The sequence below is a fragment of the Plectrocnemia conspersa genome, unplaced genomic scaffold (genome assembly GCF_051122295.1).
Source record: "Plectrocnemia conspersa isolate PC_06_02 unplaced genomic scaffold, ASM5112229v1 ptg000006l, whole genome shotgun sequence".
Classification (NCBI taxonomy): domain Eukaryota; kingdom Metazoa; phylum Arthropoda; class Insecta; order Trichoptera; family Polycentropodidae; genus Plectrocnemia; species Plectrocnemia conspersa.
The window spans coordinates 10,766,970-10,782,248 of NW_028277170.1; the positions used below are offsets into that span (position 1 = coordinate 10,766,970).

The window sequence follows — 15,279 nt, forward strand, 5'->3', positions numbered from 1 at the left end:
TTAATTTAAAAAGCAACTTAGGCAGTTTTCTTCTATTCCTTTCTCTCTTTTTCATTTTGGCGATAATATTTTGAGTCGCAGAAAATTTTATTGTATGACAAAAATTTCGCAATATCCGAAGGCGCTTTGATATTTTTAATCGTCCTCCTAATTGTGACGCGCATAATAATAACCCGTTCTCGACCCTTTTGCCTCCCTACCCGACGTTATTATCCGCGAACGGGTTATTATTACTAGTATTATTATTATTATTATTTTATGAGAAGATTTTAAAACACAGAAGAACCGTTTAAAATATTCATTAATTAACGACTATATAGACAACATCCTCATCATTTCTTCTCGTTTATTGCTTATCAATAAATTATATTGAATTTATTTAATATTTCAATTTAATGTATATATGTATAAAAAACGAAAGAAATTTATCGTGCATTTTTTATGGTAATTTATGTATGAGTAATGTTTGCAAACGAACCCCGTGAAAAATTGATTTTTTGTCGTATGAAGAAATGTGCATATTTAAATATACTCAATTATTCTCTACAACGTTTTTGCCTCATTTGCATTATTATTTTAATATTATTCATACCATAAATATTTCAGGCATTTAAAAACTATTTATGTTGGATGTATTTTAATTAATTTTCGGTAATGTTATATAAATGACAATAATATTTTATTATAAAATTAAATAAATAAAAACAATTTTATTTTTTAGTGCTAAAAATATTTTCTCAGAAACTTGAAAATTTGTACCCATCACATTATTAAATTTAATAAATAAATTCTAATCGCATTAAGAAAATTAATACATATTTTATTTTCCAGCAACATAAAATGCCATTTCTGTTTAATTGTATGTATATTTTTTTACTACGGATATTATATTTTACCAGAAATTGACTACTTTAAAGCTTTCATTAAAAACCATAGGCGTGAAAAAAGTACTACGATGAAAAGTCGCCGCATTAATTAAAATTACATTAAAGAGCCTGTAGTGGCTTTCCTAATGAGGTGTATGAAAACTTTTTTATTGACCTCGCTTCCAACAAAGCGAGCGTAAAATATAGTCCCTTTTTTTTCGCCCAGCTGTGTAAAAGTCGTTTTGTTTGCCAAGAGTGATTACGCTCTTCGTCAAAAGGTAGCCGGCTTGATTGAAATTTGAATAATGCAACGAGATAGTGAATATGCTGGGGAGGACAGTGGTCGAAGAAAAAATACGACAATGGGTTGTTTATATTTTTTTGATCATTTTTAAGACCGCGGTTCTTCTCTTCTAATAAAAGGAGAGACCTCATTAAAAAATTTAACCTCTTCATACATTGTAAATTACCTTTGGGGTTAACTTCGTTACGGCATCTTGGTAACAGCGCATTCGAGGAAAAATCGTCTAAAATGAGTTATGATAAATAGCACACACAATACTCGTTTAAAATGAGTTATTACATTTATTGCTTTTTTAACAAGTAGGTTTTGCTAGGTAGAAGTTAAATATTGAATAGTAATATTTAAATAAAATTTTCTTTCACCACTGAATAACATTATTCAACATGAGATATAGTATTTTTTAATCAAAATGGATCAATATCGAACGTTAATTTAGACTGTATAAATATTGGCCTGTGTAAACTGCCGTTGTAATGAAAAATAAACACGCTCTACTAACGCTGCTGAGGTAATTTAGTTTTTATTTTATTTTTGTATAGAGAAGAAAATATGGCGAATGTGTAAATATATTACATTCAATTAAAAGTCGTTTTGAGTAAAGATAGTATTGCATATATGAACTTATTTTATATAAAACATATTAATATTAAGTTTTATGGTATATAAAGTATTAAATTATCTTACAATTAATGTCAATATTAACACGCAACGGGTTATTTTCGATACGCTCACCATTCTATAACTTGATTTTGCACGAAGCTTTGTATGTTGTTCCGCTAAATATTTTTCTTAAATAAAGGAAAATTTTCCGCGGTATCGACCGCGGAAAAATTCCAGTTGAAGTCGCAGACAGTATTTTTATTTTATTTTTTCATTGTATATACTAATATTATTTATAATAATAAAATGTCTATAATGCCAATGATATTAAAACTAGACTTATTGTAACAAATTGTAATTATTATATTTCTTAAGATTAGCTAAGATAAAAATTTAATTTATCTTTTAATGAAATAAAAAAATTGCTTCAAATAAAGAGTGAGCATTAAATACCTTAGTATACATCCAAACATTATTGTGAACCTTAAAAGATAAGCAGCTTAATACACCAATAATAATCGCTGTTTATAAACACTGATTTTACAATATTTTATAAGCTGTGGGTCATAGAAAAGCAATAGAAATAACATACGTAGGTTTCATTTTTCGATAAAGAATAATTCTTATTATCACATATCGATTTTCTCGAGAAATTTTGATAAATTAAAAAAAATATATGTTTTATTTAATATGTGAATATAATATTTAAAAATATTCCTACAAATTTAATTTTTAATAAAAATAGGATTTATGATAATTCTCGAAAGAAACACTAACACACACAATAAAAGTTTAATTCATAAAAAAATATTTTTAGATAGTAACTATCAAATATAAATTTAAATTATAGAATAAATATACAGTTCTATCAAACACTGCAATTAATCAGAACTCAGCGATTGGAAATATTTCAATGCGTTTCGATTAATTGAAGCAAAAAGTATTCGTACAAGTGCAGTCGCAATTAGTAGAGTATTGTTGTGTCCTTGATAAATTAAAAACATTGAATATGCAATTGTATTTATTTTTATTAGCTATTTACTCATTACATATATATTTTTATTTAATAGTTTTATATTTAAAAATGTCAATTTTATAAGTAATTTCATAATAAATAGTGAATTGTCTGTTTTCTTATGTAACATGCAACTCAAATAAATTAAAATAATTTAATTGTAATGCGATTCTCGAAAACGTTCTGGAACCCAAAACTGAAATTTCTCAAGAATATAATGCTTATCAACAGAAACTTTCTGCAATTTAAAAAAATGCTTAACGACATACAATTTTATGCGAATCGTATTTCAGCGACTCTCAAAGAAATCACTGGAATACAAGAACGGATAATAATCAAATATCCTTTTCAAAAAATATCTCTAGAACCTTTTCTGAACTTTTTCAAATAAAAAGAAGATTTTGATTACTTGGGGATTCCATATTTTAGATCCTGATTTAAGGATGATGAGAACTCAAATCTCATAAAGGAATAATTTACGGATTTTCAAAGGAAGCGCGTTCCTCGTAAAATCATCTTGAAAGATGTTGCGCAGATATGTCAGACTTGAAATCGAGGTAAAAAGCTGTTATAAAATAAGCCCATACTAGCAACTATTTTACTATTCATAGTCACAGTTTAAGAGGCATATTGTAGCCGTAAAATAAATGCATTTATAAAAAACGCTGAGCAAATATTCTATAAATTATAATTTATATAGCTTAAATAAAATAGTTACAGGCGGCCCTCGATTTTCGCACATAATTGGTTCATGAAAATGTGTGCGAATGTTGAATGTTCGAAAGTAGATGGAAGTAAAAATAATTTTAAATTGTGTGTATTTTAAAATATTCATTTATCAAGTAAATATAAGATGTTTAAGAACTTAAAAGTTCTTTTTCTTTTCTTCATATATTATTTTATAACATGCTATGTCTTTATTGATCGCCCTACGCACTTGACATATGCGTTCTCCATTGGGATCACAATCTTTAATAATATTTAAAAATTTCTCAAGATGCGTTAAGGCTTTATTCATATTTTTCATAGTTAAAGAGTTTTTCAAAATAAACTTGTCTCGTCTACATTAAATATTTGGCTAGAGGAATATTCTCCATATTCAGTAGTTTTGGATATTTAGGAAATAAATTCTTTTGCAGCATCTTTATCCGCATCATCCGATTCTCCAGTAAATTTAATATTATGATAAGAATACCTTATTTTATAATTGTAAAACCAACCGTTACTTGCTTGAAAAACCGTGTTAGTTTTTTTTAATCTATCCTTCCAGCCTTTGTGTAAACTAAGAGCTTTTGCTTGAATAATTGAAATACTCAGAGGGACATCTTTTTGATGTTAGTCATCAATCCATGATGACAAAGATTTTTCCATTTCATCCATGTGTGTTTTTTTAAAAAATAAAAAAAAAAAAAGATTTTTTTAATGTGCGAAATAGCGAATTGTGCGAAAGTCAAACGTTCGAAAGTTGAGGACCGCCTGTATTTATTTATTTATTCATTTATAATTTCTGAATTGTACTTATTTGTTATTATTAAAAATTGTTTTCAGGACACAAATATTATAGGTAATGTAATATTTTCTTTGCATGCATTTGTCTAAAATATATAAAACATTTTAGTAAAAGCATTCTGTATATGGCGACAATATAGATAGTGCGCGAAGAAAAGGGATGAGGCAGAGGGGGGGGGGTCTGGTAAAAAAGGGGAGAATCTCGGTTCCGATATAATTTGGCCGGTCCGTCGGGGTAAAGTTCTAGTAATTTATCTTTTATGACGTTCGACCTGCGAAGTTAAAGTGTGTAGTTAATCATTCAGTATACAGTCGGCGGTAACCGCGGGCGATAGTCACAAACGCAAGAAAAACGCATAATAACTCCGGGAGTTGCCGGGGCGATAAATTTTGGACGACTCGAACGCTGAGTGCCCGTTCGCGTTGTACGTGTTATACGTTTTAAATGAGTAAATGATTGAACGTTGGTTGTTTGGGCAAGAAAGACAGTTTAAAAGTTATATATTATGTATATTTCGTATCGAACTTTCATTTAGGCTTGACAAACCCTGACGTCTTATTACGATGCTACATACAAGGGAGGGTGTAGATGTACTTAAATTATAAACTGAAGGAACAATGCCTACTATGCGTAAAAGGGATTGAGACATTAATTTTCTAAAGTTTATTAGCAACATAGAAAAACCGTTGTTATGGATATGGATTTATTTTATTGTTATAATTAATGCATCTCAACTCTAAGGCCGGTTTCACACGTGCCGGATGGATTCACCCGGCATCGGGCCGGCGCCGTTTACAAAGCTTTCACACGTGGCCGGTCTCTGGCCGGTTTCTGGCCGGTTTCTTCCCAACCCGACCTATACCCCGTCAACTGGTGCCAGTTATTTAGGATTAACGGCTTCACATAAGTCCTTCCACGCATTTCGCTTTAGGATTTTATTTTTGTATGTATTCTACTAAGACAATTAAAAGAGATTACATTAATATAATTAAAATTTCGAGGTCTATTTCTTCCGCTATTGCCTAAATACGAGGAATATATTTAATAATTTTATTACAAGATACCACAATCACTGTCAACGGCCCGGTTCATGTTTGAGTTTTACCCCCACCACACTCAACTCGGTACCCGGCGCCGGACAGTTTAGTGAGCGCGGCCGGCGACAACCCGGCAGTCAGCGTCGGGCCGGCGCCGGGTAGATTTGTCCGGCACGTCTGAAATGATAGGTACTAGCCCATACAACACCATCTCCACTACACGGCGCCGGCCCGGTGCCGGGCAAATCCACCCGGCACGTGTGAAACCGGCCTAAGTCTGTCCCATGAAAAATCATCCGTTAGGCCGGTTTCACACGTGTCGGATGGATTCACCCGGTACCGGGCCGGTGCCGTGTAGTGGGGATGGTGTTGTATGAACTAGTACCTACCATTTCAGACGTGCCGGACGAATCCATCCGGCGCCGGCCCGACGCTGCCCATACAACACCACCCCCACTACACGGCGCCGGGCAAATCCATCCGGCACGTGTGTAACCGGCCTAAGAGTATCATCAAAGTTTTATTTTTATTTCTCAGTAGAACTGGAACATAAACTATTAAAATACCCTATTTCTTAAGCAGTGCCTCTAGAAAATATTCTTAAAAAATTATTACCGCTAATCTGCAATTAGTTTAAATATTATCATTTTGCTGATTCTTTGTTACGCAAAGTGTCTTAAAAGGTTGAGAGGCATTGTATAATAGATAGATGTATCTCACAACTCTCGTTAATACGATATACGACAAAGAAGCAAAATTATCTCAAAAATAAATTAATTAGTTTTTAAGCCATTGTGCATATTTAAGATGAGGGTAGTAACATTAGAACAAAAAAAAACAGTAATGTTTGCCTTTAAACTTGACAGCTGACGGTTAAGCGCGCGCGCGGTTAAATCTTCGAAATTTAACCGCGCCAGCGAAATAACTGATGTCGGAATCGCACCGAACCGGTAATGGAACACTTCAGCCCTTTGACAATGGAAAAGATTAATAATCCGTCTCAGATTCCCTATCTGCTCAAAACGCCTTTCAAGACACGCAAATGAAGACATTACGCGAGAGGGTGGGCAGAGGAGACTGCGGTGGTGGGAGCGAGTTTGCTCTGTTTATACAATAACGTCTCTTTCGGAAACGACCGAAAATTTGACGGCAATTTCTACACCTTCAAAGCCTTCAGAAGAAGCCCCGAGGGTTTGGGTGGGTAGGGTTTTGGCTGAGAGGTGAAACGATATATCCTGGCAACTTAATTCACATCAGCGATAAATAGTAAAGCTTAATTAGAGCGCGCTCATTCACGGGGCAAAACTCGAAGCTTAGCTCCGCGAATACGGCCCTGTACAGCGACAAAAATATTTTATATCGAGCCCTATTCAATTTGATACGCGCGATAGATGTTGCATGTAGGCGTTATTACATCATTCTGTAAATTACCCTTGAGTGTTAAATTATCTTTAATGAGTTTCTTTTCTGCATCGACTGTGTAATATAATAATAATATAATATTTGATAATTAACATAATATAAATTAATAAATTATAAAATATAGCTCATTCTAATGCAAGTAAATAATAATTATATTCGATTTATATAATGCTTTAATAAATATTTATGGCCACAAATCACGTGTTTGTTGGTCAAAAATATATTTAAAAAAACATTACTTTACAATATTTTATAAAGATTAAATGGTATAATGCACCTGTGAGAGATTATAAAAGTAACAATAATTGTACTAAATATGGAAATATTCAGCTCTTAATATACTTTTTTGGCAGCAAAAAACGTATTGGTGGGTCAAAAATACGTGTTAAAGACCTTATAAATCAACAATAATTTCACAATGTATAAAAATATTTGCTTTTTTATGAATATTATTAGTCCACAAATACGTGTCTAATCTAATCTAAAACACCTGTTAGAGACCATAAAAATCACTATAAAATTCTCTAGGTATGAAAATTTGGCTCTTAATGAATATTGAAGTCCACAAAACACGTGTTTGTGAATCTAAAACACGTTTAAAAGACCTAAAAGTTTGCTACAATTTAAATCAGCAATAATTTAAAAATAAATAGTTCTTATTACGTACAATGTATTTATTTTATGCTTAACTTTTTTAATGACAAAATATTTGTATCTGAGCAAATGAATTTTTTACATATGCAAAAATTTAATTGTATTTAGATATTTTTTATATTTTTCGAGTTGTATTTATTATTTTTTTTATATGCTTTTTTATAATTTTGTATATAAGTTTTATGTAGCATATAAACTACTATCGTGCAATGCATGTGTATTACTAAAAAATATTTTTTTTAAATAATAAAATCTATAGCATAAAAAATTATTTATTCAATTCAAAGTTAGTTTGGTGAACTAAAGTATTAAAATATAATATTCAACTAAATAGCATGATTTTTACCCCAATAGTATTTTATAATCAAATATATTTATATACAATGTTTGAGGAACTGTAAGAGAATTTTTAATATTCATAACGTAGCGTCTAGTCACATTTAAACTATATTGTGTTATGACAATTTATCAAAGTTCAAAATTATGGAATATACATATAATATATGTTGATTATACAATAATTTAATGAAAAAAATGATATGTCAAAGTTTTCTTAAATTCATAACAACATAATAATGCTCATACTGTATATTAGAAATTGTAATATACAGTATGAGCATTATTTACTGTATATTAGAAATGATATAAAATTCAATACTATATTTAAAAATAATCAAGATAAGACATACTGGTCTATCACAGTTAAGATTTTTATTGAAAAAATTCCCATAATATTATGTATAGCATACAGATCTCCAAATAGTAATCCGAATATATTCATAGAATTTATAAATAATATTGCAGAATGGAGTTTTGATCAAATTTTGGATACTGTTTTAATTGGAGATTGGAATTTTAATTGGAACAAATGTGAAGATTTTTACACAGCAAAATTAGAAAAAATATCAAATATATTTGGTTTAAGACAATGTGTCAAAGAAAATACAAGGACTAATAATAGATCGAGCACATTAATAGATTTAGTATTTACCAACAACAAAAAAATTTATTGTGAAGTAAAATCAACTCCAAGAATAACTGACCATTCAATTGTATATATTTATATAGAAAAACATAATGAACTTAAGTTTAAAAAAACAAAAAAAATTGATATAATTAAAAAAATTAATTTTAATAAATTAAGATTAGAATTACAAAAATGTGACTGGAATGTAGATAATATGGATGTTAATAGGATATGGAACAAAATTTATAAGAATATAGTAGATTGTAAAACAAAAAGTCAATATAATTTTAAAAAGGAATATCGTTACAACCCAAAACCGTGGTTTAATGATGATGTTAAAAATGCTATAAAGAAAAGAGATGAGTCATACAAAATTTTTCAAATATTAAAAACAGAACAAATAGAATATAAAGTCTTTAATGAAAAATGGAAAACATACACACAATGTAGAAATATGGCAGTCAAAGTATTAAGAATGGCTAAAAAGAAATGGTATGAAAAATTGATAGATGAAATACAAAATGATCCAAATAAGATGTGGAAATCAATAAAACAATTAATTAATCCAACTCAGAAAAACGACATAATAAAAATGGAAATTAATGGAAATATATATCAAGATCCTTATATAATGGCAGAAAAGATGAATACATATTACATTGAGAGCATAGAAGAAATTGTAAATTCAATACCAAGGATTAGTAATTTAGTACAATATAATAATAAAACATTAATTGTAAAATTTAGTAAATTTAAATCAGTATCATTAGATGAAATTCATAACATAATATGTAAATTTAAAAAAGGAACTAGTACTGATGAACTAGATATAAATATAATTAAAGAAACATGGGAAATAATAGGAACTAAATTAAATTATTTAATAAATAAAGCACTCTCATTAGGAGAAATGCCTGAAAATTTAAAGATTGCTACTATTGTACCTATACCTAAAATAAAAAATAGTAAAAAAGTTGAAGAAATGAGACCAATCAACATGCTACCGTGTATAGAAAAAATAATAGAAGAAGTAGTAATCAAACAATTAAAGGAATTTATTACTTCTCAAAACATAATATGTGAACAACAATCGGGATTCAGAGAAAAGCATTCGACTGAAACTGCATTACAAGTAGTGATAAATGATTGGCTGTTGGCTAAGGATACAAACAAAATCATTGGAGCAGTTTTCTTGGATTTCAAGAGAGCCTTCGAAACAATAGACAGAGAAATAATGTTGAAGAAATTGGAGAGTATAGGTATAAGTGATATAGTTTTGAGATGGTTTAATAATTACTTATATAAAAGAAAACAAAAAGTTAAGATAAATAATGTATGTTCTGAAGAGAGGTTAGTGTATTATGGAGTACCACAAGGGTCTAAATTGGGACCATTGTTGTTTGTTTTATATATAAATGATATAGTTAATAACGTAAGAAAATGTAAAGTTCATCTATTTGCGGATGACACATTGATCTATTGCATGGGTGATAACATTGAAGAAGTTGTGAGTAATTTGAATGATGAATTAGGTGTGTTAGAGATATGGTTAAAGAATAATGTACTTAAATTAAATGAGAATAAAACTAAATGTATGTTTATTAATTATAAAAATGTGTTAGATGATAGTACCAAAATAGTAATAAATAACTCTAATATAGAAATAGTGGATAATATAAAATATTTAGGAGTAATTGTTGATACAAAATTAAACTTTAAAGAACATTGTAATTACATATTAAAAAAAAATAGTAGAAAAATAGGTTTATTATCTAGATTAAGAAATATATTAAGTATAAATACAAAAAAATTAATTTACAATAGTATAATATTGCCCCATTTTAATTATTGTGCAACACTATTAAATATGTTGAATAAATTAGATAAACAAATGTTGCAAAAATTACAAAATAGGGCAATGAGAGTAATCTTAAATAAAAATAGATTAACTAATTGTAAAAGTATGATTGATAGATTAGAATGGTTGAATGTTCAAGAAATATTGAGTATGAATGTTTTAGTATTTATATATAAGTTAGAAAATAATATGTTACCACACTATTTTAATAAGTATTTAATAAGAAATAAAGATGTACATAAATATAATACTAGAAATAGAGAAAATTTAAAGATTATTAAGTATAAGAAAACGAGTACGGCTAGGGGAATTATGTACGGAGGTTTTAATTTATATAATAGTCTTCCAAGAGAAATCCGAAACAGCAAAAATATAACGGGTTTTATAAATGGAATAAAAAAACACCTTCGTACATATAGAAATAAAATATTATAATATTAAGTCTTTATTATTGTATATTTTTTCTTTCTGTTATGTATTTTTTATATATTTTTATATATGTTTACTAAATTTGTTAGATGTAAAGATTAGCTATTAAGCTAAATAAATTAATAAAATAAATAATAAATAATACACAAAATAAGCTAACAATTTTTTAATGAAAATTTCACACTTTTATCATTGCTTCACAGCAACGTTTTGCATATATTATATCTGTAATATATAATAAAAAAAAAAATTTACTAATATAGTTAATGTACGGTACTGCGTCATAATGTATGTTATGTATTAAATATATATAATATATATATAAATATGTATATAAAATTATATTTGTTATAAATTTCCTTATATTTTATTTTTATTTCAGGGGTCACAGACTGTCATATCATGCTGTGTTATAAATAAATTAACAAATTTGCGACTATAAGGTAGGATTTAACTTAAGATTTCAATGAAATGTTAATTGTTTTTATTTTATTCTTAAGGTTAATAGCTTTTTGTATTATGTATGTAATCAAAATCAAAATAAGCATCAATCTAGTTTTTGTCAGTTACAAAAATAATAATATTAAACCTCGCGTTTTAACGAAAATCTGAGAAAAATATCCGAAATTGGATTAAGATGTAATCTCTCAACCATCAACGTCTAAAGGCCATGCCCTTTAAGATCCTTATTTACAAAGGTCAGTTAATTTTTCATGATAAAAAATCAGATAAAATCTGTTTATCGGATTCTTTTTAATCCATTATATAGATTTCTGATACAAAATGCGATTAATTATGTATATGCACTGATAAATTAGTAATAAAATCACATATTTAAATAAAATATAAATGTTTTCTTTTAATAACTTTACAATTACAAACATTTTTTAAGTCACGTTTATTAATTTTCCAGCTACTAAATTAAAGCCGTCATTTACGCACCTATTATTTTAAAACATTATAACTGTATAATATAAACTTTTTTTACTGTAAAGTATCAACAATATTAATGTGCTATTTGAAACATAATATTCAAGGCAAAACCTTTTGTCAACGGATAACAATAAAAATAACAGAGAGCTAACTTTAATAGAAATAGTTATTATTAATTTTACCATTTAGAATAATATATAATAACTCCAGTTATTAAATATTAATGTGTTACATTGCTCGTCTTTAAAATACATAATGCATCATTAAATATATTATTTTTTTAATATTACAGTAATATTACTATGGCAAAACAAGCGCCTATCAGATCAGCGTTTTCGTAAAATTTGGCAGTTCTATTTATTCTATCGAAATACATTCTTTCTCTTTTACTAACAAAAACCGTCTTCGTCGTTGCCGGTGAAATAATTAAATTCGCAAAAGATTAATTATCAACGACAAGTTTATAATTCATCACGGGTGCCCGTTTGATTAATTATCGGGTTCATAATTAAGTACAGCGAGCCTGTTTGTGTCATTTATAGTCATTTCGACACTGATTCGTTTTGTCGCACCCCTAAGTGGAAAATGGTGTTTCGCCCTAGTGGCGGTTGTTGGTTATTTTGTGAGATTCGACACGGGCCTTTTTTAATGAACTCATTTATCCACGAAAGCACGACTTCCATGCGTAGTATAAACCGGGTACAGCACATGGTATATATCCGACAGAACGAAAGTACTAATGTGATAACTCGCTGATAGTCGACCTATCCATCGAGATTTGAGGTATGAGGAGGAGCATATGTTAATAAGGGATTTTACTTGATTATTTCACGATTCGTTTTTTTAATGTAACCCAAAAAAATATTTTTATTTTTTTTAATATATTTTTCTTTTTAATATCATTAGCATAACACGTTGAAGACTTTGATGCAAAATATTCTGATAGCCTCCTTTTCAAATCGTCAGCATTTTGCTTTTTTTAATATAAGTATTGTTGGATCGATCGAAATTAATAGTACTCGGAAGGAGCAAGGTCTATTAAGGTCTATGAAGGAGCAACTATTTGACTTTTGTTGACTGCAGGCCTTTTTTACTTCTTTGTGTATAAGATTCAGATGATTACAATATAAGCTGCTATTTTTTGGCCATATTTAAAAAAAAATTTAATGCACAGTCCCTCTGCAATCCCATCATATACACTACATAACTTTTTTGCAGTGAGCCCAGGTTTCGAGGTAGTTTTTGCTACTTTACCTTTACATAACGAGTGTTGACTTATAATACAACATTCTTTTAAATGATCGAGAAAAGGCGACTCAGCCTTAAATTCCAGAATTGAGCCAACTTTTTTTCTTCGCACAATTCGTGTAGAATAGAACCACAGAATCTTCAAGACTTCGCAATCTTCTTAGTATACCTTATTTTTTGTATATTTTTTATTTAAATAGCAACATAAAAGAAAATAAATATTTGCTTTCGTTTACGTATTCTTAAAATGTAAAAGGATTGTGGTTGAAATACTACGCGTACCACCAGAACGTATTGATATAGCAGTGGAATTTAACCGCAAAAATTTGCGGCTTCGTTTAAAACTACGCTTTGATTAAGTTTTCAACGAACGCTTAAACAAGTATCACGTGTCAAAGTTAAAACGGAACTTCAAGTCACCACGACCGATATCTTTTTTAGTTTATATTATTCAACATGCTTATTTTTCATAATTATTTAAATATTCAACACACAGCTGTCATGTAATTAGACAAGGAATAAAAAATTGTTTTATTAAGAACAAAGGGTTGTGAATCTTATACTTATAATTTACTGAAAATAAATATTTCAGAACTATTAAAAAATATTATTTACCTAAATCAGCAAAAAAATACTGAAGTGATTTCAAGCAAGTTTCATGCAAGTTTTATAATCTTTCTCTAGATATATAAATTTTGTTTTTGCTAATGTTACTATTAAGAGTTGTATAAAAACGCACGCCAAGTTTAATAAGAAAACAAAAATGAGCCTCGCAAACATGGATAAAAATAATTTTAAACTTTTTGTTTTTACGACAGAACTTGAGAGTAAAAGCATAAAAAATAATATTATTGCTCATCACTACATGACACAACTTTACTGTCATGTTTTATAAATTCTCAAGAGTCATACATTTACATAAATAAAATAACAAAATATTTATTTCACAATTCAAGCTTAAAATAAATTTTATATATTTAAAATTATATTATTCAATCTAATTTTAAAAAATAGTTGTTAATGAATATAATAATGGTTTTATACTAATTGCGTAGCAAGAAAAACTAATGTTTTAGACATGTGTTAATTTAGTGTACGTTGAAAAGTAAGAGTATACAGTGGCGGCCACCTAAATAAGACACATTTTACAAAATCATTTTTTGGCTCGTTAATGTTTAATTACTGCGTTACAAAATATGAGATTGGGAAAAAAATGGTTGAGGCTTAGGGCCCATACGCACTGTCGGCTAGCCGCCGGCGACTAGCCGCCCGGCGACTGTACTTTATATGGTTTTAGATGGGTGCATACGCACGCAGGCGCTGAGTCGCCGGAGCGTCAGGCGCGATCCTGCGCAGAGGTGATGCACAGGCGACTTGCCTGTCGCGGCAACTTATAAAAGCATGGGTTTAGATGAGTACATTCGCACGAGGAGCGACTTTCGAGGCGACTTATACATCATTCACAAAAAATGGCTTCGACACAGAAACGCTAATCGTAGAAATTGAATCCCGAATCGTTTACAATAATTTTATATGAATATTGATAACGAAAAAAAAATATTGTGAAATAATATGTATAATTATTTTATATTATTTCTTGCTTCTCGATTTAAATTAATTTTATTAACATAATACAGATAAATTTATAATTGCATTTGGGACACAAAAAGCGTTTCATACGGGGAAATTCAATATTATATTGAAATTAAAATAATATTTTTTTCTCTTTAAAATTAATATTGCAATTTATTCGCGAATGTACTACCCGACCTCGAGTCGCTCGGCTTAGCCGCCTAGTCTAGTTACCTACGTTTTTGAGCCGGCGGCCGCTAGTCGCCGGCGGCTAGCCGACAGTGCGTATGGGCCCTTAAAGCGACTCTATCAATGACGGGCTATATTGATGCACCCCTTAAACCCGAGATTTAGTACCCTTGCCTTTCTGAGGAGTCCAAAACGGCGTATTGTACACATGGTCACTATTTAAAGGGGATCATTGTCTAATGGATAATTTTTGCTTTTATTTTCATTTCAAACGCCGTGATATCAATTTCTTTCATTGTAATGAATATTTAAAATAATTTAAATTAATAATAAATAGTGTATTTACCTAGAATATAATTTTCATTAAATAACAAATTTATTATGGGGAAAAGTGCACATTGTAATCCTAAAAAACAAGAACTAATTGTGGATTTACAAAATGTCAAAGGTTGATCAGTGCAAATAATATTAGAATAAAACATTTTAAAACACATAAAACCTGAGAAAATCTTAAACGCAAACGAAGTCCAAAAAAAACTTTGACACTTGTTGATCGAAAAATAATTAGAATTACCAAAGAAAATTCATTAAAAACTGCTGTAGACATTAGAAAAGAATTAAATCAATTAAATGAAAGTGACATAAGTGTGCGTAAAAGGCTATATGAAGCAGGAT

At 29.2% G+C, this 15,279-nt stretch overlaps 1 protein-coding gene across 1 annotated transcript in view; it reads left to right on the top strand.

Moving 5' to 3' along the window:
* The window catches only part of LOC148234210 (uncharacterized), a 367,579-nt gene that overhangs the window by 158,412 nt on the left and 193,888 nt on the right, over positions 1–15,279 (top strand). The window contains exon 3 of the mRNA XM_088188112.1: positions 11,045–11,105. The gene's annotated coding sequence lies outside the window, so the exon portion shown is untranslated. The remainder of the gene's footprint in view (positions 1–11,044; positions 11,106–15,279) is intronic.